We start from the raw sequence: 27141 nt of genomic DNA on the forward strand, positions 1-27141 counted from the left end.
CTTGAAAGGTCATCAAGTCCAGCCCCCTGCCTTCACTAGCAGGACCAAGTACTGATTTTGCCCCAGATCCCTAAGTGGCCCCCTCAAGGATTGAACTCACAACCCTGGGTTTAGCAGACCAATGCTCAAACCACTGAGCTATCCCTCCTCCCCTCACCTATGCGGAACCTATGAGTTTGGGATGTTTTCATACAAAGCCAGCAAGACCAACCCAGCTCCCCTTACCCGACCCACAATTGGCACTAGAGCTTCTTAGAGAAGTGAAGGGCTCCGTCCTCTCAGGGCAACATGGGCTGCTCAGGGACATGCCGAGGGAGGCTGGAGAAATGGAAATATGGCTAACCCAGACGTCTTTCACGTAATTAATCAGCCCACAAAGTCCTGGAAGCAATAAATCCAGAAATCAGACTATAAAACCAAACAGGGCAACAGCTCCCCCTGAGAACATCTCCTGCTCTGCTATGAGTTCAGAGGGAGGAGCAGCCCGCCAGCTGGGATGAGGAATGTAGACCCCATCCCCCCTTCAAGGCGGTTCCCTTAGATGGGAACGCTCCTGTTAGCAATTAGGATGCCTTAAAGGGTTCCCATTAGGGTGACCAGATGTCCCGATTTTATAGGGACAGTCCCGATTTTGGGGTCTTTTTCTTATATAGGTTCCTATTACCCTCCCACCTCCTGTCCCGATTTTTCACACTTGCTGTCTGGTCACCCTGGTTCCCATTAAGGTGCTTAGATTATAAATGCAGCCTAACTCAAAATGCTTTGTGACGGGGTGCTCCACTCACCACTAGGTATAGCGCCTCCTCCTGGCCCTTCGGGGAATAGCTCACCAGGTCAATGCCCCTTCCCCGCCATCTCTCTCTGGGTCTGCAGTCCCTGTCTCACTCCACGAGCTGCTGCCGCCTCTTCATGACTCAGCCCTCAGGCCAGGTCACTCTATGCGTTTTCCCCTTCCGGGGTACCAAAGCCTTCCTTTTGCAGCTCTGGGCATGCTTCCCATTCACTGCCCTGTGGTGCCACGCCCTGAATGGCTGGCAGGGGCACGTAGGCCCGCCCTCTACTCCGGGTTCCGGCTCAGGGACCCTCTGGCCAGCAGTCATGGTCTGTTCCCTTCTAGACCCTACTGCCTTTGCCTGACCCCCATCTCCTACCTTTCTGGCCTCCCCCTGCTCTGGGTTTGCCAGCCCAAACACACCTCCCTTCTCCCAGAGAGTGACTGTAGACTGCCTCCCTGCAGCCCCCTTTCTACAGCCAATTTCCCACCTTGACAGCCCCAATTCAGCGGGGCTCCCTCTGTCAGGGGATTGCTTAGCCACCCGATTCCTCTCAGCTGTGGCCTGTTGGGTTAACGAGCCCCCTTCTTTGTCTTCTTTTAGGGCAAGTGTGGGGCGAACACCCCATCACACGGTTAGATCTGAGTATTAATGATTATTACTCACCTAGCGCCCTTGGGTGTGCTTATGGAGAGTCTTCCCAATAACAGCCTCCATTTTGGTAGGTCCTAGGAAAAACACTGTTTTAGTTCCTCTCTGCAGCAGCCAGTGACGCACAAACACTCCTTCCAAGTTGGTGCTGCTGATGCCCAGGCACACAGGGATGTTGTGGGGTGGATGAAGGCACCCAGAGATTCTTGCTGAGGACAAGGGGCAAGGAGGAAGAATGGGTGTAGCCAGATAAGGATCTGTAGGGGCCTGAACATCCCTATGGATCTCACCCCAGATGTGATTCAGGACCCAACTTCCCTTCATCATATGGAAAAGCACAGACTTGTTTAGGAAGCTACTCTGAGGGCTTCACAGCCATTGGAGGGTGCGGGCCCTGCCAGCGGAATTACACATGGGCAGCTGTTGAATGGGACTGCCTCTCCTGTACAAACCTCAGACTGCTGCTGAGACTGGAGCCAGGCTGCCTGCCCGGTCCTGGCTCCTGGCCCCCCTCTCCCACTGAGCCCGCCCGTTCCACCAGCCTGGGCTCCCTCACCCTGTCCTGCTGGGCCAGGACCTCAAGCCTCCTCTTAGCACACCACAGGTAGGGACATACCCAGCTGCAGAAAGGCACAGACACTGAAATCAGCTCTGCATGGGAAGAATCAGCTAGGGGACTGCCCCGCACTCAAGTGAACACCCCCTCTGGGGTGCAAACCCAAAGGTAGAAGAATCATAGAAGGATTGGAAGAGATCTCAGGAGGTTCTAGTCCAACCCCCTGCTCAATGCAGGACCAACCCCAACTAAATCATCCCAGCCAGGGCTTTGTCAAGTCTTTGTATTGTCTTGTGCTGCACAGAAATCTATACAGCGCAAACTCATGAAAATCGCCCCCTCCCTCAATGTGGGAGAAGATAGGCACAGCTTTCTCTGCCCCTCCCCCCCGCACAATCTGGTTTAAAGAAAACAAAACACGCTTATTAACTGCAAAGGTAGATGTTAAGTGATTATAAGGGTTAGCCAACAGCTCAAAGCAGATTACTGAGCAAATCAAACAAAACACCCAAACTAAGCTCAATACATTAAAGAAACTGGTTACAAGTAGTATTTTCCCACCCTAAATGTTGCTTTAGGCATTTCTTTCCCAGGCCAGCCTGGGTTCAGCGCTTCTCCTCCCTTAGTCCTTGTTTCTTAGATAGTCTCAGCAGTCATCCTGGGCGGGGATTCAGTGAAGAATCGACCCTGATTACCTCCCTCCCCAGCCTTAAATAGGATTTACATATGGCGGGAATCCTTTGTTTCTCAGATTGATCCCCACCCCCTACTAGTGGAAAAATACTAGCAGTCCAAGATGGAGTCCAGTACCAGCTGACATGATCACATGACCCTGCAGTGTCAATGCAGCATCCCAGGAAGCTTCTCAGGAAGGTGGGAGATTAACATTTTGAAAGTCCTATTGTTCTCCTTAATGGCTCATTAACTAACCAGCCAGCCAGATTGCATTTTGTCTGGTGGGCGTTCCCCAGGTGCAAACACAGTTGTAATTGTTACATAGTCAATATTCCTAACTTCAGATACAGAAATGAAACATGTATACAAATAGGATAATCATATTCAGTAAGTCATAACCTTTCCAAGGATACCTCACATGGCCCATCTTGCATAACACATCTCAGTTATGCCATAATCAAATCATAACAATATCTCTATGAAGAATATGGGGCGTAGTGTCACAGGGACATGTACCTAAAACCTGCATTGCCCAAATTATTATTTAGACAATAATCCCATAATCTGCTCCAAACAAGCCTCTTCCGATGCACCTTCCATCACATCCGGCAAGAGCAAAATCCTCTCCCTGGCGGCGGGACGCAGCCCACGGGCTGTCCCCAAGGATTGGGATGTCAGCAGGGCCGGCTCCAGCTTTTTGGCCGCCCCAAGCAGCGAACCAAAAAAAAAAAAGATAAAGCCGATCGGCGGTACTTCAGCGGCAGCTCAAAGAGGAAGAGAGGGACTGAGGGACCCGCCGCCACACTGCCGCCGAAGACCTGGATGTGCTGCCCCTTTCCATTGGCCGCCCCAAGCACCTGCTTTCTTCGCTGGTGCCTGGAGCCGGCCCTGGGTGTCAGCTAGAGGGGCAGGATCCCGCTCCCACTGAAGTCAGTGGTAAACCTCTCACCAACTTCAGTGGGAGCCAAGTTAAGCCTGAGAATGGGAGCTGACAGGGACGCTAGAAAAGGGAGTAGGACCAAGTGAATTCACAGGTCACAGGCCCTTGAGTATAGAGGACTCTGAATTCCTGTCCCGGGGGCTCCCTCTGCAATTCTGAAACAGGGTGATGCGAGCAGCAAGCATTCCTATGCTGTGCCAGGAACCCCCCCCCCCCAGCCTTCCCGCTGTGACAAGGGTAGGGAGGTCTATCCTTCTCCAATCACAGCTATTAGAGAGGAAAGGGGTCCCATCCAACGCTTCCTCACTGGGAAACCACTGCAGGAATGTTCCCTACAATCTGTTCTCCAGGACTATGGCGAGTGTGGTTTAAATATCCCAAGGGATAGAGACATGGGAGACTTCCACTTGTCAACCAGGAAGCTTCTCCTGAGTCAGACTACATTTGCCTTTGCTCTTCTTCACCCCATTCCCTCTCGTTACGCCCCCACGTATCCTCTTAACTAATTCCATTCCCCCCTGGCACTACCCACACCCTTGTGATGCCCACAGCCTGGTATGGTGCCCATTAGCCATTCTCGCCCCAAGCTCTCCAGGGTCAGCTCTATTGTTTAACTCCTTCCCGCGTAACTCAGCCCCTCCTGCTGCTGATGGCTTTTGTTGCTTTTCTCGGCACCCCTCCAGTCTGCCAATGCTTCCAGCAATGAGGGGCACAGAGCTGCGTGCGGAGTCCGTCTGGGGTCTCCTCAAAACCATCCCGTCCCTGTGCCAAACATGAGGCCTCTGCAAACACAGAATCACGTTGGCCTATTTGTCTCACCGCAAATGCCTTTCTGGCTTGCTCCATTCTTCCCCACACCCAGCCATTCTGCCTTCAGGGGTCTCTCCCGCCCATTGAGCACAAAACAGGGCTCTGCTTGTCGGTGCAAGGTGCTTTTTAAACGCCCGGCTGTTTGGCTTGGAAGAGCAGGGAGGGGGCTGAGGGACAGCCCTGTGCTCCTTATGAATGACTTCCCATACTTACCTTCTGCCTCCTCTTATTAAGTCCCTTTCCCCAAGGTAGAGGCACATTTGGCAAGAACAATAAGGACTGTCCTTCCCCATTGCACCAGCACACGGCCCAAGCTGGATAGTTAGAGGCTGGCCTAAAGAAACAGACGTGCCGGTGCCCTGCTCACGCTGGGCTAGAAATGCCCGGCCTCCGGAGGATAAGCAGGAGATGCCACCTTGTTAGGGATGGACAAAGATCAGCTCTTCACACGCTCCACGGGAGCATCAGGTGCTCATCCATCTCCTAGAACGTTAGTCTCCTAGGGTGCCTGGAAGGCTGCTGGTGACTCATGGTGCCTGTTTCACACTGTTGATTCCCTAATTGCCCCCTCGCCCCTAAATCCCTTCTCCCGGCAGACATGCTCTATACAGTACAGTTTGCTACATGCTTCCTCTTGAAGACCAAACACATATGCAAATCAATGGCATTTGCACATGCAGCCCCTCCAGCTTTCTCCCTGAAGGCATCTCTGACTTTAACTCCTCCATCTATATCGATCTATCTATCCAGCCTATATAGATCCTCTCTGCCCCTTCTTCCAGCCTCAGCTACATCCGGCGGCCTCCTGCCCTTGCCACACATATAGCCTGTCACCCTCACCAGCCACAGCATCTTCACTTGGTCTTTCTCGCTTCACTTGCCAGCACCCGTCTTGCCTCCAGCTCCCTGTCGGGGCAAAGGCCAATTTCGATCATCTCCGTTCAAACTAGACAAAGTCTCAGCGCTGTTTAACAAAGGCCTCTTACATAGCAATTGAACGTTCAGTTTTCTCATGTTCTGTACTGAGCACAGAGGCCCGGGACTCAGCAATACAAGCTAACTGTCATTTATAAAACAATGTTTAAAATAAAAAATAAAAAGAATAGGTCATAGCAGAAGCTCCAGAAAAAAATCTGCTCCATGCAGTCCACCTGCAAACTAGTCAATTAGCCAGGGCACTTCTCCTCACCTGTCTTGGCAGTAAATCATCCCTTCAAAGGGAACGGTAAGATAGGATCTAGGCAGCTAGATATGGTTCAGAGCAAGAGCTTAACAGCAATAGTGATTGTAGCAGATAAGTGAATATGTGAAGTCCAAGGTTTAAATTAACTAATCACTACTGATGATTCGGATAGTCTGCAGGGGACAAGGAGGAGTGATTTATGAGGAAAGATTAAACAAACTAATTGGGCCAGCCTCATCACTTAGGAGATTTGAAAGGAGAGTGGAGAGCAGACTGCAAGGCGGAACCCACAGTGGCCCCTGGGGGAAGGGGTTAGGTACCTGATTTTCAGTAATCAAGTGCACCTTTGCACTTACTTGACATGCACACACAGGCGCATGCAGAGAAGATTTGGCCTGGATGGCTGGTTCGATTAGTGCAAACCCCAGATCTGCGTGTGCACCCGTAGCAGTACAAATGCACACGAGGCCTGCCTTCGCCCAGGCACAGACGTTTGCGGCCTTGGTTAGTGAAAATCAGGCCTTTTGTGAACCAGTGGGTCTTTTTCATTTCTGCTTTTTTAATTTGTACAGTTAGTTACGGTCTGTTACTGCAGAACAGTTCTGCAAATAGAGCAGTCTCACGTTACAACCTCTCAGAAGGCCCTGGCTGAGTTTAGCCCTTAACTCAGTAAAGGTTTGTTGTTTAGCATGATTGGGTTGACTCAGGGTCTCTCTTATTCATCACGCTGGAAACCTGCTGCTTTTGGTCCTTAGGACACCGAGAGAGATACAGAAATGATAGGCTTTAGGAAGCAGAATCCATTGACTCCTCCACTCTCTTGCGTCAGGCTCCATCTTTCTCTAGTCAGGTCATGCGTCCTTCATGTCTGCTCAGGGCGGTCTCTCCTCTGGCTTCTTAGGAATCCTCCAGCAATCCCCTTTCGCAGCGCTTAATGTGTGTCATGGCTTGTCAGGTCTGAGCACCTCTAGGCTTGGCAGTTCATAGCCCCGGCACCTCTGGGCTTGCCGCATCAGTTATGAATGTAAAAAAAAAATTGCTTGAGGCCCGGCACCTCTTTCATTACAAATGAAGCACTGCCCTATAGATTGTGGGGCTGTAAGCATGTGACTTGCTGGCTGGTGCGCCCCGGGTGTGGTGTAGCAGGCTCTCCTCCTTAGCGCTCCTTGCAACTCTGCCCTTCAGCCAGGTCACACAGAGTCTCACCCTTCTGGAGTACCAACAGCCCAACCAATAATAGTCCGTCAACTTCTTGTTGGCCCCTCGGTCCGAGTCTGGACTCGCTCAACCCTACTGCAGGTGTCAGGGGTTTCAGTAGCCCTTAACCCTTGTTGGGAGGGTGGTCCCCCCAACCTTCCTTGGTGGGCTGGTGGGGCAACCCAGGCCCTCCCCTCCACTAGGTTTCAGTCCAGGAACCCTTGAACACGCAGTCAAGGCCTGGCTACATAGACCCCCGACTGCCTCCCTGGACCACTTCCTACCGTGCCCTGTCATGGGCCTTTGCCTCAGCCTCTTCCTGGGTTCCCAATATATCAGCCCTGCTCTCCCTCTGCCTTGTCCACTGGCTCACTGCAGAGCTTCCCAGCACTTTCTGCCACCCAGCGGGTCCTGCTGGAGGGGAGTTTCCTCCACCGCCCCATCCTCCTGCTCCCTGCAGGCCACAGAATCCGGGGCGCACTCACTTCCTGCTGCTCCTTCCCAGCGGCCTTGGGCTCCCTGGTGCAGAGCTTAGGCCCTGCCTACCAGAAGTCCCACCCCGCTCCCTGAGCTCAGCCATACTTCTCTCACGGACAGCCAGAGATCTGCTCCCCTTCCGGGGACTGAGTCGGGTCCAACCTTTTAACTCTCCCTACTGCAAGTGTAGTGGGGTGAAGCTGATGGGACCCACAGGCTCTCATTAACCCCGCCAGGCCCTGTTTTACAATGCTCTTATCTCCACGGCATTTTTGTCCTGCATGGCTTGGATACTTCATGACTACGTCACTGGCTCACTGACAAAACGGTTCCCAGCCTCCCTTAGTTGTATAACAGAGATCTGCTGCCTGGGATCTCACTGACCGAGGCTCCCTCCTGGAAACTCATTTACCCCATGAGATCCACCCACCCCTCCATGCTATGCCACCTCACCTCTCAGCACTTCATCTCCAAACAAACTAAGCCCCGGAGGAGTCCCTCACCGCATCCTATTCAACCAGGGCCGGCTCTAGGCACCAGCAAAACAAGCTGGTGCTTGGGGCGGCACATTTTTAGGGGCAGCATGGCCGGCACCACAATGCCGCCCCTAAAAATGTGCCCCGGCTGCCCTAGCTCACCTCCGCTGCTGCCACTCGCGCACCGCTGCTCCCCCTCCCTCCGAGGCTCTCAAACCTGGGAGGGATGGGGAGATCCCGAGTGGCCGCGGCGCGCGAAACAGCTGATTCGCGCGCCGTTGCTCCCCCTCCCTCCCAGGTTTGAGAGCCTGGGAGGGAGGGGGAGATTCCGAGTGGCCGCGGCGCGTGCGCCACTTCTCCCCCTCCCTCCTAGGCTTGAGAGCCTGGGGGAGAAGGCAGGGCTGGGGATTTGGGGAAGGGGCGGAGCTGAGGCGGGGCCGGGAGTGGGGTAAGAAAAAAACGGGGGCGGCCAAAATTGTTTCTGCTTGGGGCGGCAAAAATCCTAGAGCCGGCCCTGTATTCAACCCCAATACAGCTTCTGATCACGACGAGCAAGCAGCAAAAGGCTTGGTTTGGCCTGGCCTTGAAATTTGAGGTTCCCTCTCTCCCATGACTTGCTCCGGCTCCGTCCCTTCCAGAGACCTTCTCCTGGTTCCTTCTTCCCGCTTCTCCCAGGGTGGTCCTCCCACACCCCGTGCTTCCATTTGCAGTCTCTCACTCCACGTTTAGGCCCACCCCTGTGTCTCTCCCTGGGCCGTGAGAAGGGGCTGAACGCCTGCTTGTTACAGTGACAGCTTTATTGCTGCCGTGAATTACGAACTAGAGTTGTGAGGAAGTTTAAATGCTTCTTGTCTTGTAGATGCTTTTCCTATTAGCAGATAATTTTTATTGTTCTCAGACAATGGTCTGTTGCTGTGAGAATCTAAATCACGGACACATGCTGTGCTCTGTTCTGCCCTGTGTTTACTCGCTTGCAGTCACTCACTTTCCTGATCATGTGTCGGTGCATGTTGATTCCACCCTAAGCGGAAGTGCGCCTTCACTTTGTGCTACTCCACTAAACTCTGTAGGAACTGCCGAGTCTCCGTCTGTCCTGTTGGCTGCAATAGCGTCGAGTTTACCCCTGTGCTGCACTGAATCACGTGTAATCAGCTGCAGCCGTCCCAGTTAGTGGAGTCTTTTCTCATGTTATGGGAAATGCACTTGTGGGTTTCCTCTTCTGGGAGCACTGGAGGTAGCCAATGGGCCTCCTCAGGGCTTCAAAGCACTGACAGTTGGTTGCTTCTTGGGCTGAGAACAAAGCTCCATTGAGCAGTGGCCAGCAGTTGTTGTCCCTGTCCCTTGCTGTGCCTCAGGCATCTGATCCCTGGTGCACGAAGACATTGCAGAGGGCGCCGTTTGCAGACAGTTGCAAGCTGCCTTTCTCACAGATGTTCTCTCTCTGCCCTCATTAAGGAGCTCAGCCTGCCCTGCTCTGAATGGGAAAGAGAAGTGAGGCTCCCAGCTCAGTCCTTTCTGCATGGCACAGCGTCACAGGTTTGTCTTGCAGCTGGTCTCAGCTCAGCGAGGTGCCTCTTGGACAGGAGTGGATTTAGACAGGGCTGGGACCGCGTTTGTTCCCCTCCCTTTAGTGCATAAATTGATTAGAAATTTACAAAAGATGCAGCAAATTGTGCTACTGATCAAGGTCAAATCAAGAGACCTTGGAAGCTGATCTTTGACAGAAGCCCTGGGGCTCCTGGTCCAACACCAAGTAGTGATTGAACCCTGGCCTTGGAAGCCTGAAGGGTAGCTTAATTTCCAGCACCATCAGTGCATCACCTCTTACACAAGGCGCTGGTACCGTATGGGGTAATGTGATTTTCAGCAGGGATTGCGAGCTTGACTGTGTAAATAACACAGTTAGAGCCACCGTGAAGCCAGCTGTTTTCATGTGAAAATGGAAATTTAATCGAATACCAAGCAGGGATTGCTGTGGCTGTTACGTGTGCAATAGCTACACGAAAGCCAATTTAATTTGGAGATGTTGCCAAACAAACAAAGAAACCAACCACACATTCAGAATACACCATTGACCAGGCTTTGCGCAAGAAGCAGCATTTGGAAATTGAGACTGCCTGCTAATAGTACACAGACCAGGAAGATGTACAAGAATCCAGTGCCTTGATCTTCATCGCCCTCCTCTTCCCCAACAGAGAAAGATGGGCAATCAGGGACAATTTCCCTGACCCCTCGAGAAGTCACTGTCACTGTTATCTGCACTGTGCAGGGTCCCTGGCAGAGGCGTAGCGAGCGCCCTCTGTACCCTCCGACCGGAGGGGGTCCCGCAAGGAAGGGGGCCCCTAAAAGTGGCAAAATAAATACCACATTCCAGTTTCTGCATTGTAAGGGGCCCCGCCCGGACATATGTTCGGAGGGGGCCACTGTTTGGAGGGGGCCACGTTCTTTGTCGCTATGGCCCTGGTCCCTGGGATTGTCCCTGGATGGTGGGAAATGCAGGGAGTCATTCCAGGACTAGCCAGAGCTGCATCTTTCGTGTGTGCAAGCTCACGGGATGCACCTGATATTTTTCAAGTGATAAGGCTGGCAGAGAACCAGGACTCCCTTGTTATGCCTAATGGGAGTCACACCCAGGAAACCAACACTAACATCTCTGTGTACCAGTACAGCAGTCATCCTTCCAGCAGCCTCTCTCTGTCCCTTGGATTCTTTGACAGGAAACTGTGCTGAAACCAGTACCTCAGGTGGACAAGATACAGGACATTCAGGCTCACTGTTCAGGAGACGGCCCAGCCTGGTGCATTTGGTTTGTGATAAGTGATTTGCAGAAAAGCTGGGTGGTTATTTTGGTTATCATTTGGCTTCTGGGCCCTCCCATAATGCGCTTGGTGTTGTCTGCACATGGAAGGTGGCACAGTCTCTGCCCAAGCAGCTTGCTAAAATGACAAGCCACATACCGTGAGTGGGAGACAAGGACAGTGTAAGCCTACCTGACCTTCAATCTAAACATTATTAGCCAAGCTGGCCCATTTCTGGGTGGCATCAGGGCAGAAATGGGCCTTAAGCATCAGTTTGGGAAGCAGATCTGACCAACTTCCCATTGGACTTCTCTCCTTGGTGGTGAGGAGGTGGCAGTGTGGACTGTTTGGGGGATTGCAGACCTGGAAACTTTCACCATGGTACTGTGCCATTCTGCTTCCCAATAGTTTTGTTCATTCAGTGATTTATTTGGCTGCAAGAGTCTAACAGTAAGCTCTTCAGTGCTGCCGATTTGTCTAAGACTCCTTGTTTCAGCTGGCTGAAGTCATCCCAGTTTGAACTAGTGCAAAGGCCGTGATGCAGCCAGAGATACCTGGGGAAGTCTGGGTTGTATTGTTGGGTCCATTCAAGTATGGAGAAGGAATTCCCACTGGTCTGTGCAGCAGATCTTGTGGAGAATGGCTTTGCTTTTGCCTTTGACTCACAGAGGAAGAAATGTGGCCACCACACAGTTCCCTGATCCTGCAGTCTTCAGCTCTGGGACGGAGCTCCATGGGCTTTTCAGACAGAGGGGCTGGTTCACTGAGCTCCTTTCCCCAGGACCACTTCTCTCCTTACCCTGGGCACTGAGCTCCTTTACTTGCAGTCTGTGCTGTCCTTCTCTCCGAACTCTTCCATGCTTCACAGCTCTGAGGGTTTCTGAAAAGAGTTGGGACACGGGGACTACACAGCCCCCTAACACACTGCAGTTATGGGGTGTGAGCATGTTCCCTGCTGCCCCAGTGGGGTCAGGAATGAGGCCCTATGGACCAAGCCCCACCTGGTGGTTACAGGCCCTGGCAGGAGCAGTGGGGAAGTTTGTTCACATTTGGAAGCGGGAACTGCTGTTTGCTTTTATCCGTCCGCTCCCAGCCCGTGCGTCGGTGCTCACCACCTGCAAGCCGTTTCCTAGGTAACAGAAGGACGTCAGGTTTGTGTGGAGTCAGCAGCAGAAAAGCTCACGTGGAAAGTTGGTGGAAAGAGTCTCTGTAACTTACGGGAAGTCTGATCAAGGCGCTGAAACCCCCCCTCCCATGCCGAGAGGGAGCGGATGCAGCTCTCCGTGTGGGGAAGCTTGACATGGTGGAGGCAGAGCAGCGACCGTGAATGGAGACCGGAGCACAGGCCTGTGGACTAACCACAGGGCCGACTTGGGCGGCTGAGCATGTATGTAAAGAATTCCTGCGGGAGCTGGAGGGTGAAGGAGGGAATGAGCCCCAGCGCAGGCAGGAGGCAGGTGTTCTCCCGCAGCCCATCAATCCCTCCTCTGTTCCTACTCTACCTTCTGGAGACTAATTTGCTGGCAGGACCCCGCCTGTGGGGCTGTCTGGAAAGTTGCTGACGCGCCGGTTTACAGAGGAATAACTTCATCAGTGAAACATCCCAACTTCCGCCAAAGAAAAGGGGGATTAGCCTTGAAAGGGCCCTGTCTGCATGCGGAGAGGGGGAGCTGAGCTAAACCCCTTTTGTATGCAGACACTGCAGCTCCTAATTGAGGCCTAAACATTCCTATTCTGAGCAGAGTTTCTGTTCCCCAGCGGCACACGGGCTCCACAATCCTTCATTCATTACCGCTGCCTGTTGCAGAGCGGGAAACCATGGATTTAGCGAAGCGGGAGATGCCAGCTCCTGATACACGGTACAGTACAGCAAGGGGCTAGGTGCCCCAGAAACTCAGTGCTGACAGGAGTGAGCAGTGGGGTGGCTGATGGAGATGACAGGAGAAAGAGCTGGGGAGCTTGGGGCAGAGATTGGGGGAAGAGGTGGGGGAACTTGGAGAGAATAGGGGAGAGCGGCCTAGCACATGGGGGAGCGCAATTATCCATATCACAGGTGAGCATTAACTCCTCCAGGGTTGAGATCCTTGGCCTGCATGACCCTGCATAGCAATGGCTTCCTTAGCCTGATCGCTAGTCCTTACCCATGGTGCGTGATGGGAACCAGATGACGTGGCAGGGCTTCTCGCCCTGACGGAGACTTGATTCAATGGGAGAAGGAGGAATACCTTCCCTTTGTGTGCATGATGGACAAAATGAGTGAATGGGGTAACTGGGTAACATTTACCTCGCTGTCCTGTGTATTCCCCTATGTCTCACACACCCAGCAGCGCCAGCACCTCACGAGCTGCACCGCGGGCCAGACAGGGGTACGCCAACCAGCCCCGGCACCTCATGCCTCATACGCTGCACACCAGCCAGCCCCAGTGCCGCACATCTCACCTGCCACGTAACAGCCAGTCCTGGCTCCAAACGCCTCACATGCTGCATGCTGGCTGTCCCAGGCACCCAACGCTTCATGTGCCACACGCCAGCCAGTCCTGGCACTGAATGCCTCATGCACCAGGCACCAGCTAGTCCTGGGGTCTCCTACACGACATGCCAGCCCGCCCCGGCACTGAATGTCTCACGCACCACATGGCAGCCAGCCCTGGTGCCGAACCCCTCCTGCACCGTGCACCAGCCAGCCCTGGCCCCTTGTGTGCTGCACCAGCCCTGGTGCATCACACCACAGACACTGAGAGTCTGCCAGCCCCAGTGCCTCACCTTATGCCTCATGCACTGAGTGTCAGCCGGCCCCGGGCGCCTCAAGCATTGCGCACCAGCCAGCCTCAGGGCTTCACACCGCCTATGCTGAAAGCCAGCCCACCCTGGCACCTCACACACTAAGCACCAGCCAATCCTAGTGCCGAACGCCTATCACACTACATGCCAGGTGCCCCTAGTGCCAAACATCCTTTGGCACCAGCCAGCCCCGGCACCTGATGCCTCTCATGCTACATGCCAACCGTCCCAGATGCTTCATGCCTCGTGCACTGCATGCCAGCCAGCCTGGGTGCCTCACACCTCACGTGCTGCGCCCCTACCCGCCCCAGTGCTCAGCGTCTCGTGTGATGAGCGCCAACCAGCCCTGGCACCTCATGGCTCAAGCACTGCATGCCAGCCAGCCTCAGGTCAGCCAGCGCCAGCCCCAAATGCCTCATGCACCATGTGCCAGCCAGACCCAGCACCTCATGTACTAGCCAGCCCTGGCAGCGAACGCCTCACCAGCTGCACGCCAGCCTCAGGCCTCGCCTCATTCACTACACACTGCCCAATTTCTGCTAGGAATGAGGCAGGTGTGAAAGGCTCGTTAGAACAAACTCTAAAACCAGGTGTAAATGTATTATATGGGCCAAGTTAAACTCTGCTGAGGTCAATTGAGTTACTGGAGCTGGTCAAACAACAGAAAAAGTTATTCACAAGCAATTATTCAATGCACAAATATTTCCAAAATTGGTAATGAATTATTCAGGCAGCTCTCAGAGTTATATCTGGGACAATTTGGCTCTATCTATCCCAGACAGAGCATTCCAGATCTCTGCAGCAAACAGAAAACATTATGAGCAGTGTATTATCTGATCTGCGCTGGGTGCTGGGCAAAGGCACAGATGCAGACACAGTCCCCATCCCAAAGAGCTTCCAATCTACTGATCAGTGAGAAGGGCAGTCCTGAACTGCAGACAAGACCTCAGATGGGACAGATCGTTCCATTGTGACTCTAAACCAATTCCCGCTGTAACAGCGTATGACCTGGGCCAAAAAGGTAACAGGTGGGAGATGTTCTGCAGAGCCAGAATCCAGGCACAGGGTCCCACTCACCGCTAGAGCGCCTCCTCCTGGTTGTGCTGGGGATTAGCGCTTTCTGGTCCAACGCCCCCTTCTGCCACCCGATGCGTGCCCGGGGCTGTCTCTGTCTCTCGCTCTCCGAGACTCCATGTGCTCTCCCTTCCTGGCCTGGCCCTCCAACCAAGTCACTGTGTGTTTTCCCTCTTCCAGGGTATCAAAAGTCTTTCCTTACAAACTGTCTCAAGCAGCCTCTCCTTTCACTTCCCCAGTGGCTGGTAGGGGAGCCCAGGCCTGCTCTCTTACCCGGGTTCAGGCTCAGGGACCTGCTAATCAGCAGCCGAGCTCTACAGCGTCTTAAACCTTGTTGCTATTTCCCTGAGCCTTTTCCTACACCCTCTCCCCTAGGTTTCCTTCCTTCCCTCTCTAATGTACAGAGAGTGGCTACCGGCTCCCTCCCTGCAGCCCCCTTTCTGCTGCCAACTTCCTGGCTTTATACCAGCCCGCCTATTCCTTCTCAGCTGGGCTCCATCCTCAGTCAGTCTTTCAACCCCTGTCCCTTCCCCAGGGGCAGCCTCTCTGGTTAACTAACCTAATTTAACCTGCTCTGCCTTGTGTGGGGTGGACACCCCATCACACCCCTGCAGGCTGTATTTATACATTGATTATGGTGCAATTAATCTGCTGAAGCCACACAAATTCACATGACCACTGGAACAAATTAGCAAGGGAAGTGGTGGATTCTCCACCTCTTGCTGTCTTCAAATCTGGAAGGCATTCCTGAGCCAAACAAAAGTGATTGGACCCAATACAGGGGTGACAGGGTGGACTTTAGTGGTCCGTGCTCTACAGGTGGTCAGATTAAATGAGCTAATAGTTCCTTCTGGCTTTACAGTCTATGAATCTATGAAAACTGGATTCTTAATGCAAGAAAACCAACCCAGGGATAATTTGGTCAGCTCAGTCCCCCCACATCAGTGTTATTACAATAGGGGGTCTGATTCACAAAGAAAGAACCAGAAAAATGGAGACCTCAGACTACACTTATGAGTTAGATCTGTTATATACAGTAATGAGCCAAATTCATCCCTCTGGAAGCCTGCAGATGAATCCGGCCTGATGTCCGCAAAGTGCTTTGGCTATGAAATGTGCTCTGTAAGTGATAAGTTTTTCATGCTACGAGAAGTGCCTTTCAACTTCCAAATAAACCAGCAGAATACAGAAGTAATACAGGGATAAAAGCATCTACTAAAGAGACTGCTATAGGACATGATTCTTTTTTTAATTAAAATAAAAAAAACCCAACTTACATATTAAAAAACAGCAGCAGTAAGCAAGAAACAACCGCCTTCCTGAACCAGATTATTCTCCCCAAAGAAAATACAAGCTTTTCAAACAAACCAATAGAGCAACTGGAAACAGGCGGAGCAATAATAAATACTACTAACAGGCAAAAGCCCGACGTGCTGACAGTTATCTGATTGACAGTGCTCACAACACTTAATTTCATTCAATAAACCAAGTTGCCAGACACCCTTTGCCTTGCTATAACAACTGTACTTCATCAAAATGCTAGAGAACTGCGCCTCCCACGGGTCTGTCTTCTGACTCAAGTGTCATGTGAACAATTCTAGCTCCAAGGTTAGAGAAGGTCTTTCATGAGAAGATCCTGTTCCTTTGCCCAACTTGGAGGCTTTCCCTCTTGCTATCATTTAGCTATCGAGCAAGTCCAACATGGGGGTGGTGTAACTTTTTATCTGAGGTCTCAGATACCTATGGATTAGGACTCATTTTATTATGTGGGTTGAAGTCAGACTAAAGCCAAAGTCTTGACTAATGGATGAGAATCCATCGGCTTTTTTCTGTTTTGCTGTCCGCAAAGCATCCAACAGATTGTTGGTGCTTTGTGAAATTCTAGGATTCCACAAAAATGAACATCCTAACCGAGAGACAACTTGGGGCTTTCTTGTACTGTATAATCACACATAATATCTCCCCCTCATCTCCATGCTCACACACAGGTTTTACAGCCATTCTCTCCAATTCTTCTTCAAATTCATTCTGGATCCTCAACCATCTAGTTCCCCCCCCCCACCTTTGCTCCAATGAAGCCCATGGCCTCTTCCTGTCTATGTCTCAAGGCCTCTACTCCATCCTCATCCTCTCTGCTGCTTACGACATGATCAGTCAAGGAGAAAGGTCTGACAACTCCCTCTTCCTTTCCTCTCGTGACCTCTCCTGGTTCTCCTCCTACCTTTCTGCCTCTTCCATTAACCTCTTCTTTGGTGGGCCTTTCTCCCATCCTGTGGCCCCTGGCCATCCCTTTGGAACATTTCTTCCTCCCCCATTCTGGATTGCTGTTGGTTACAGGAACCTCCTCTCTTTCCCCATTCTTGATCAATGCTGTTCACAGGCCATTCTCTTGGTCATTCAGGCCCAAAACCTGGGATCATCTTCATATAGTCCCTCTTTACTTACTCCCAGGTGGTGTCCAAATCTTGCTGCTTCTTGCTTTAGAACATCCCTGAAACCTGGTATTTCTTCTCTATTCTCAAGGCTCAGACTCCCCTCCATGCCCTCATCATCCCGTCTGGATTACTGTACCCCGCCCTCCTGTCTGATGCCCACATCATGCTCCCGTCTGCACCTAGTTCGTACAAAGTGCAGTCTTGCCTGTCCTTTTGAGCACATCAGCCTTCTGTTTTGAACCCCTCCACTGGTCTGCCCTCCTCCATCACACCCAGCTCAAGCTTCTTATCCTCATTTCACGTATGCTCTCCCTTGTCTCTTGTGCCTCCTCCTCTCTTCCCATTGAGGTCAGCTTCGTTAATCCATTTGTCCCCTCCGCCCAATACCATCTCCATGCTGTCTGCCATGCTGCCTTGATGCAGGGAACACCCTTCCTGAGCCAGGACCTGATCTATATTGATTGTCTTTCTCATTTCTTCTGCAACGCCTAAAAGAACTTACTTGACAAGACCTCCACTTATTACATTCATTTACCAGACGAGCAATTTCATGCAGGCTGAGGCAGTCAAATGATGGGTGGTAGGGGCTTAAGGAGACTGGGACCAAAGCTAGGGGCTGCTACAGGACGAGATGAGGGGGTTAAAAGGTGGAGGAAGGATGGGACAGGGGAATCTAGTGTCTTTAACTTAAAAAGGCCAAGCAGAACTAATAAGTCATGCTCTATTTCCTGCCCTCTCGCTCCTGATACATCTGCTTGTAAGTTGTATCCCTTTCCTGCAGCCTCTCTTTGTCTCCTTGGACTCTGAGCTCTTCAGGGCAGAGAATGTGTTCCTCTGTGTTACAAAAGTGTTTAGTATGTTTGGGGCCCTGCGAGGATATAAACAGCCTCCTCCTCCAGGTTCAACTGCCCTATAATTCTCCAAGAAGTCCAGATCCCCTGGTTGGATTTTTCTGTAATTGACAGAAATTCTCTGTTGCCTTTTCTGATCCGACAGTGATGGGATTCAGTATGAGAACGTGGAGAGAGCGATAAAGAGGTAAATGAAAGGGATCTAACAAACCGCTCTGCATTTCCTGTTTCCCCTCGCCTGCTTCCTGCCTTTCCCTTACTCCTCCTTTACCCCCAGCACCTCCTGTGCCAGCTTTGCTATCATACCCTGCACCCCTCACATCCACTGAGTCGCCTACAGTGGGAGTTCAAGGGCAACACTTGATGGATCTTAAAAAACCAGAGCGATACCATCTGCGTATGGGCTGGTCTCATCACGTTTCTTTCCCTTCGTGGTGCAAGTCATTTCCCCTTCCCACACGCAGCCCATCAGTCCACAGCCAAATGAAGCTGGCTGCTGGGATGGGGCCATCTCTTCTTGGAGCGTTCAGAGGCAGGCAGGGAAGTTCCCTGTACAAGCGAGAACCCAAAGCATTGCCATATCTCATACAGACGGCATGCAGCACTGGCTCGCCGGCAGGAAACATATGTCACCAGTTAAACAGATCATGAAAGCTTCAATCACTTCCTTATGCTGGAGCCTGGCTGGGCTCTTACCAACAGCAGCCGTCTTCAGCTGCCTCGCTTGCTTTCAGAAGGGATGGGGATGACTTCAGGATCTGCCACAAAACTTCCTCGAGCTGGGCTGAGGGGCGATTCTCTCCTCCCGCCCACAGCACCGAAGGAGCCAGCTCCAGCCAAGGTGAGAGATGCCGCAGATTCGTGCCGTTTCTGTCATACTCTCTCGCGGTCTCCCTCTCGAAGGAGATGAGCTGGCTCCACCCCTTCGAGAGGAGCAATGAAAAACCATTCAGAAAGAAAAACAGCTTCCTGTCAGTGCCTTGTTAGCTCCCCAGCACCGAGAACAGTCATGCTCCGCTCCCCGCGTGCGGACCTGTCTGCAGTTCTCATTCCAGAGCTTTTAAAGACGGGAGAGCCCCATCAGGTCTCAACCAGCCACTCCCCTGGGCCAAGAGCAGAAATGCTCTCTTTAGCAAAGGTTCTACTGTTCTGAAAGGCAGCCTGCTATCTCTGCGGGGGTGGGAGGGGGGGCAGATTATCCCACATCTGCTCCTGCAGGGCTCTTACACCTTCTGAAGCAGCTGTTGCTGGTCACTGTCAGAGCCACAATACTGGTGTCAGACTGCCTGGGGTAACTCAAGTGCATGAGTACCAACCTCAGGGCAGACTGTTACGAAGCAGGGCACAAACCCCACATTGGCTCTGAGTTCTGTACTTAGATTTCACCAAACATTTATTACGTGTAATCCTTTCAGGCGCTATAATAGCCTTCACCTGAAATCACAGACAGTCCTCTTGGGCACTTTGGTCTATCTCACCACCCTGGGAAGTTTGCCTTTGTGATAGATGGTCCCTTACCCCCCCAAATCACAAAAATATCCAGGTTACTCTCAGTCCCAAAGGACCAGTTACTTACCCCAGGTCAATAGCCCCTTAGAGCTCACACCAAAGACAATGCTTGTAGCCAAACCTACAATAAACTAACTGAAGATTTATTAACTAGAAAAAGGAAATAAGTGTTATTTACAAGATTAAAGCAGGCAATCACACACACACACACGGGAGAATGAGTTACAGTCTTAAGTTTCAAAGGTAATAGAAGCTCCTATAAATACACAAGGTCTATATGTCCCTTAGGACTAACATAGGCTAAGTAGTTTGGGATCCCTTGCTTATGCCTAGAAATCTTGCCCCCCATCCCCCAGAGTCCAAGCTGAAAAGAGATACAGTTCCTCCTTGTTAGGGCTTTTTATTTCTTCCCTCTTCTGCTTTGCACACTTAGCTGATGGGAGGAATTCATTAGCAGGTCTCCTCTTCATGGCGGTCTGGGGGCATCTGTGTGTGGGGGGGAAGCAATCAACAAAGTCTTTTGTCCTCTGATGTTCCACAATAGTTTCTCTGGTGTCAATGGGCCTTCTCTGTTGGGAAGGACAAAAAAAAAAATTTCCTGTTGGAAATCAGCATTTCACACTAGTTCATATCTCTTTGCTGTGTGGTGATTTACACAGATACAGAGATGTACACTGCAAACACACAAATATTACCTATAACATGGGATACCGATGTGATAAGTGAGATTAATGCATGCAGTAACTTGCAAGCAATCAATGCAGTCTAAACAGGAGGCACAATTTTATAATTCTAATGCCTATTTGAACAATACTAATACACAGGTGAGCCAGACTAATTCCAGCTACGTGTTTGCCACTTTCATTTGAGACATGGGGTCCTTGGCATGAGCTGGCCCCTGGTTTGCCACCGTCAGAACTGGACCAGCTGGACCATGGATCTGATCCAGTCTGGCAATTCTTATGAACCGCAGAAAGACCCACTGAGGGGGTCAGATTCAGGCTGGGGTGGAGGGGGCTCAGTGATGAGGTCAGGCCTCTGCTGGAGGGGGAGAATGGATACCCAGTTTACAGTCATGTTTTATCTGCTAGTGAAAACTCCAGCATCTGGGTGCAGCAGATACCACTGTGCTCGGTGCCTTATAGCTATGTAATAATAACTCTTTATTCCCTGTGGTACCACCAGTGAGGCCAGACTCTTCCCATCCCCGTGCTTTCAGTATGGGGCAGTGATAGAACAACCATCCAAGGCCCTGCATATGAGATGGTCTCTCTCTGCTCTGGGTAATCCAGGGCAGAAGACATGGATTCACTATCCTTATCTTGCCAATGGCATTTCCACCAGCTGGGCACAAACGATGTGTAGGCAGAGGAGAGCTCTCCTGGTGCACATCTCATAGCTGGTACTGATACCTCCTAGGGAGGCACACACAGAGTCATCTTTCCTGGACTAGATAAACATAGCTCTCCTAGTGTTTCCCTCCCTCTCTGTTGCTTTTTCTATATGTTCTCAAAGTTCTCCTTAAAACATGGGGACCAGATTCCCCACCCCACCCCCCTTCTGCAACATCTGGTTTAAAATGTGCCCAGTAGCCCAGTGCAAACCTCTGCCTAATAAAACACAGTGCCTGGTGTCACGTTATTGACTTGAACTGGGACCATATAGAACATGGTTGCAACCAAAGTCCTGTAGTGGCACCAAATCTTGTATAAAGGGGGTCAAATGAAGTGTCTAAGACAAGGGTATGGTTTGCTGGTTATGATTATGCTGTCTATATGTGTGTATCCATTTTGTAGTTGAACTTATGAATATTGGCTCTAAACTGTCTGTATTTCAAACTTATGCTATGCTTCTGGGAGACCTCCCAGACAAGTTGGTGTTAGCTCTGCCTAGCCTGCTTGATGGCCCATTAAGGACTATCAGCTATACAACTGACCCATTGAGAGAAGGCAGATACACCTTGTAACTCAGCAAAGTATGCAGGGACTTGCCCATGTGACTCCAGACTCCATTTTGCTGTAATTTTCCACAGTAAGAACAAAGAGGTGTTCTTACACCTGGAAAAGACTATAAAAGGCTGATGCCTCATCTCCATCTGGTCTTCAATCCTGCTTCTTACCTCTGGAGGGACTTTGCTACAAACTGAAGCTCTGAACAAAGGACTGAATGACCCATCCCAGCTGAGGATGTACTCCAGAGACTTGATTTTAAACCTGCAGTTTATTCTATCACTGCTACAAGCCTGAACCAAGAACTTTGCCCTTACTGTATGTAATTGATTCCAATTAACCAATTCTAACTCTCATCTATATCTTTTTCACTTGCCAAATACCCTCTGTCAGTCTTCTACCAGCGTCCTTTGTGTGAGTCTGAATGATAGGGGACTTTCAGTTCGCAGCGGGCTGGAAAATGCCTTTTTTTGCTGAGAATCATAGAATCATAGAATATCAGAGTTGGAAGGGACCTCAAGAGGTCATCTAGTCCAACCTCCTGCTCAAAGCAGGACCAATTCCCAGCTAAATCATCCCAGCCAGGGCTTTGTCAAGCCGGGCCTTAAAAACCTCCAAGGAAGGAGACTCCACCACCTCCCTAGGTAACGCATCTTAGCACATGCTTGTGTGAAGATGCTGATGCCCGTAGTCATCTGGTCCCAGCCCCATGGCAGGCTGGAAGAGCTTGCTCAGCTCCCTTGCTAGGTGAGCTAGCAACTCTGCTGCCTTCACCACTATAGGCCCTGGGTTTGCAACTCAGTTCTGAACTGGCCTGGCCTCACCAGCAAAACAAAACCTGCCTAGCTCAACAGTAAGAGACTTTTGCTGCTAGAGCACCCTTCACTGGCGGTATTGCTAAGGCTCGATGCTTTCCAGGTAGCCCTAGTCTTCTCCCGTGTTACCTGGGTGGGTCATTCCCTCTATTTCATAATTATTCATGCTGAATCTTATCTGACTACTTGCTGGTTTATTCTGTCCAGGTTACTGTGTCCTTGGATCCTGCGCTCCTGTGTTTGTAACCCATCTGATTTGGCTGGTGTTGGCAAATCTGATCATGGTTGAATCTCCACCTTCCTCAACTCCCTAATGAAAGTATTAAATATAAGACTCCATGCCAGCCCCTCCAGTTCCCGACTGGACACTACACCTCACCTGAGCGCCTGCCCATTCATGATGACAAGCTAGTGTCGCTTCACCACTGGTTTCTAAGGAAGTGAGTGTCTGTGCCTCAGCGTTGAGTGAATTGGCACTGGAGGTGGCTGCCCTGTCTCCCCAGCCCATGAAGGACTCACTGTTACACCCAGAGTCATTTTCCAGGAGCAGTTTTATTCTCCAAACACAAAACCTCTAACACAAACCAGTTCCTCAGCCCCACTTTGCCTCTCTGTTGGGGCAACCAGATAGCAAGTGTGAAAAATTAGGACGGGAGTGGTGGGGGATAATAGGTGCCAACAAAGCCCCGAATATCGAGACTGGCCCTATACAATCGGGACATCTGGTCACCCTACTCTGTCCTTCCTTCTTGCTTCAGCGCCTACTGCAGGAGCCTGTCTCCCTCTTTCAATTCCTCAGTCCTCTGCCAGGCCACCTGCCTGGGAGTGACCCTTCTCCAGGGCTTCCCAGTGGAGCCAGCCACCCTTCTGCAGCTTCCCCTGCTAACTGCACTCGCTCACTCTTTATAGGCACCCTGTGACCCCTTCCTTCCCAGCTGAGTCTAATATCTGTACGGGGCCATTTGATCCTTAGCCAATCAGGCTCAGCTGGGAAGATGGCTGATTCGTCACCGGCGAGGCTGGGTCTGACTCTTCTCCAAGGGCCAGCCTGCCTGTGACAGTCACTAATCAGTCTCTGATTGTCTTGCGGGGCTAAAGCTGTATGTCCCCCCACGTTGGAAAACATCTGGGACCTTCCACCATGATGAAGTAGCAGGAGCAGGGCCTGTGCTCTAGGTAGATGTAGGCAGTTGGTGTTTTATAACCCCACACCATTGGCATGGCACAGAAGAAGGAAAAGACACACAGGTAACTGAGAGCATCAGCCCTACTTGCTGAGAAGTCTTGCTCTGTGTGTTATGCTAAGAACCCCCCCCCCCCCCCCCCAAGATAGGTTCCCAACATCTTTCAACTGCAACTATGGGGGTGACCTTTTCACTCATGCGAGCGTATTAGCTGGATTGGGGTATTGCTAGCAGTCTCCAGTGGGCCCATCCACTGCGCCAATCTGCTGCTCCTAGTGGCAGGAGGCTGGCAGCGCAGCTTTTGAATAGATCAGGCCACCGCCCCGGGAACTTTGGTTGGAACTGACCTGGCACGGCACAACCTGGGATAGTGCCAGCCAAAATGGGACTGCTGGCAAACGTGCTCCTTAGGGACGAAGGGTTAAGATGCTGGTGAAGAGTCCTGCCCATGCAGGTTTCAGGCTGGATGACTCACACGGTCCCTTGATGTAGGATACTTTAGAACACACATTAGCTACGTTTCATCTACTTGGCTTGATTTCTCACTTTTGAAGGCAAACTTCCTGCTGAGTTTTCATGGGTCTTTTATGTATTGAATTTTGATTCAGTCATAGAATCATAGAATATCAGGGTTGGAAGGGACCTCAGGAGGTCATCTAGTCCAACCCCCTGTTCAAAGCAGGACCACTCCACAACTAAATCATCCCAGCCAGGGCTTTGTCAAGCCTGACCTTAAAAACCTCAAATGACTGGCTTCCCAGATCCCAGCACCGAAAGGCAGGACCCATCCCCACCTCATCCCCCCACGAGAACAGGGTTTCATGACACTGATGGCCCATGGCAGGGGGTCAGAAACCAGCCTCTGAGAGAGCCATCCAGATACTCGTATTAGCCCTGGCTGAACAAACTAATCTTGAATCAGTCCTGCAAAACAGGAGTGGTTCCTGGAAGAAGGACTGCTCATCCCAGGTGCCACAAAGACAAACCGAGGATTCATGCCTCTGGTGGATAAAATATATCAGCCGCCAGGAAAGACAAATTCAACTTACAAGAGATGGTTTTAGTCACATAACTCACTAAGAAACTGTTGACGGGGATGCTGGGAATTATTGGCTAAACGCTGCTGCTCAGATATGCATCCCCGGTTGTCACTGGCTACTGGAGGACGCGCATACGCGTGTCTGAGGGCAGGATTTAGCTCTGTTTGTCTCAAATAAGATCTCAGCCCTTGTCGGCGGATTTTCCAGAGAGAACAGATGCAGGCTGATACTCCGAAGCACACCTGGCCTTCCACACGTTTTTACATGTTACAGGATCTACTGTAACTCTCCAGCTTTTCGTGGCTGGAAGAAACACTTATTTTCAAATTCAGCCTCTATTTCAAAGAGCAATTGGTTCCATTTATGTTCCATTATGCTCCCGGTTTTCTTTCTTGATGTCCATCCCTTGTCTTTTACGCAGAGCTTGATTCACTGAAATTTACCAACTGTTAAAAATATTTGATGTGGCTCTGTAAAAATCACACACATTTAAAGCCATTTAGCACCTGAATTAGGTTTTAAAATGTGGCCCAATTTGTAAGCATCATAAAAAATCTGAAATAAGTCATCTTGGAAATAACGGCAGGGAAGTTACAATGCTGGCTTCCAGCTGAGGGGCCGTGGCCGGCAGCTCTGTCTGTGACTAATGCAATGGGCCAAGTACAGGGCTGCAGGGCCTTCCAAGGACTGTATTTTAGTCATCTAGTTGGCCATAACTGGGGGCTGTTTCAAGATTGATATTTACTTAGCTCACCTCTTGTCACAAGAGTGTGTGGTTGTTTCAAGAGCCTGTGTATGTGACACTCGTAATCACCGGTTTCGATACAGACACATCACACTGAAACCAGAGACAGTGATGGGAACCATGCAATGGTGCAGCCACAGGAAAGCTGTATGGGATGATGGGGACTCCATGGATGCAGAGGTGCGGGGGAAGAGGTGAGAGAGGAGATGTGTTAGGTTGTGAGCCTGAGTAATAGAGAGGATGGTGATGGTTGAGATTGGACCCTCCACTCCTCAGTAGATCAGGATGCAGCTACCCTGGCTGAACCCGGACCTGTCAACCGGTGATAGTGCTATGGTAGACAGAGCTCAGGCATTTTACCTTAGATGGGTTTGTCTGAGCTGAGTTAGACAACATACCCGCAAAAACACGAGTTTTCCCTGTGCTAGTACTTGCACCGTTATTGCCACCAATAGAGCTGCACAGGCTGGACTGAGAGGTTAGGTGTAGACAAGCCATTGCTGTCTGAACTCTGCTGTCAGTTTTAGCCCTGTAAGCTCATGGGGACCAGGACCTTTCTCTATCATCCAGCAGCAAACATAGCAAAGAAAAACACCCTTTCCAACAGGCTCCAGTTGCCTCTTCCACAGACGCTAGAGAGGACACTAGCCCAGCCCCAGCTCGGCCTGTTGTAGTAGCGTTCTCTGCCGGCTCTGGTGGGAGATGACTCTACAACTGAGTTCTACAGACTTCAGTGTAACTCAAGAACTTCATTGCATCTCATTACTCTTCGTTATACCACCATAGACACACTCAATAACTCTTGCCTTCCTAGGTGTCTGCAGATACTTGTTGCGTCTCCCTTAGTCATCACTTAGCAAAAACAAGATGTCCCCAAACCCCGACTTTCAAGTCAGACCCTCCAACCCCCTATATATTTGTTTCTCTCTTCTGAGCTCCCTCTAGTTTGCCAATATCTTCCGGGTAGGGAGGTATCTGGAATTAAACACAATGTGCCAGATTCTCACAGGCATAACGGGAGCGGAAAGTCACTAGCTCCCCCCAGCATGGGGAAGACGTCCGCGAATACAGAACCACCATAGCCAGCTCCTATGCCACCCTCCACAGCCCCTCGCATAGGTGCACGTCTACAGGAGGCTCTAATCTACACCGGAGCCAGGACTGACTGGTATAGAACTGGTTCCAAATTCAGCAAATGCAGCGGGCTCCCCTTGCAATCCCCCTTCATCTGTTTCACACGTGTAAGCTAACGTAATGCCATTGATTTCAAAGGAGCGGCACATGTTTACACTTGCAGGGAATCTGGCCCATGTCCCAGGTGCATTTGCCCCACAGCTATGTGGAGAGGAAATATTATTATCTCGGTCCCATGAAGCAACACCTCCATGCATGCAGCCTCAAACTGGCCTGGCCTTTTTGGAAGCCATGATCTATGCACACTCGGATCTAATTTGCTATCCACTGGAAGGGGAGGGACGCAGGAGGAGAGGAAGGTGAGATGGGGTGATTGGAAGGTCATGCAAATCATCCGCAGGGAAATTCTCCACACACATCCCTAGATCCTGATTGCAGACAAGGCCCCCAGCCTTGAATGCATCCCTGAGGCCAGCCTAGATGGTGTCACCAAACCAGCATTGGCACAGGTTGCTCTGGCAGGCTGCCAAGGGCAGCACACTGCCAGAGTTTGCATGAACTATGTGTCGTAAAATTAAACGACACGACGAGCAACATAAAGATCCGCAGCAGAGGAGGAAAAGCTGCGGGCAGCCGCTGGGAGGAAATCCAGCCCATTTATCTGTGTTTCCATTCCCAATCTGTCTCCAATGTAGAAGTGGTTTCCCAGCTCACTGACCCGCTGATTCTTTCCAGAGCTTTTCCATCCCAAGGACTCAGGCTGTTCGGCGCATTGCCCTCCTGCTTTCCTAAACTCCTAACAGATTTCTCGCCGCGTCTTCAAAGGGAACAAACCTGCCGCGATGGCCACAGCACGAGTGTTTTTGCAAAAGGCTGTCCCGTTACAGCAACCTACTGCAGCCAACGAAAGCAGGGATCGGAGGTGGGTTTTAAAGCCGCCCAGCCTTACCCCAGAGCTAGCAGGTCTGGGGAGTGGGTGCCACTGGAGGGAGGTGTTAATAAAGACCAGCCGAGTAGGCTTCGGTTAGGCTTCTGGCAGGGAATCGGCTAGCCAAGTTCTGTTGTGCTTGCAGGGCATCAATGGATCC

At 51.1% G+C, this 27141-nt stretch overlaps 1 long non-coding RNA gene across 1 annotated transcript in view; it reads right to left on the reverse strand.

The window, feature by feature from the left end:
- Positions 1 to 730: 730 nt before the first annotated feature.
- The window catches only part of LOC135973631 (uncharacterized), a 28581-nt gene continuing 2170 nt past the window's right edge, over positions 731 to 27141 (reverse strand). The window contains exons 2-3 of the long non-coding RNA XR_010590560.1: positions 18374 to 19755; positions 731 to 1501 (exon numbers count right to left, since the gene is read on the reverse strand). This is a non-coding gene — a long non-coding RNA (uncharacterized LOC135973631). The remainder of the gene's footprint in view (positions 1502 to 18373; positions 19756 to 27141) is intronic.

The sequence above is a fragment of the Chrysemys picta genome, chromosome 9 (genome assembly GCF_011386835.1).
Source record: "Chrysemys picta bellii isolate R12L10 chromosome 9, ASM1138683v2, whole genome shotgun sequence".
NCBI classification, from domain to species: domain Eukaryota; kingdom Metazoa; phylum Chordata; order Testudines; family Emydidae; genus Chrysemys; species Chrysemys picta.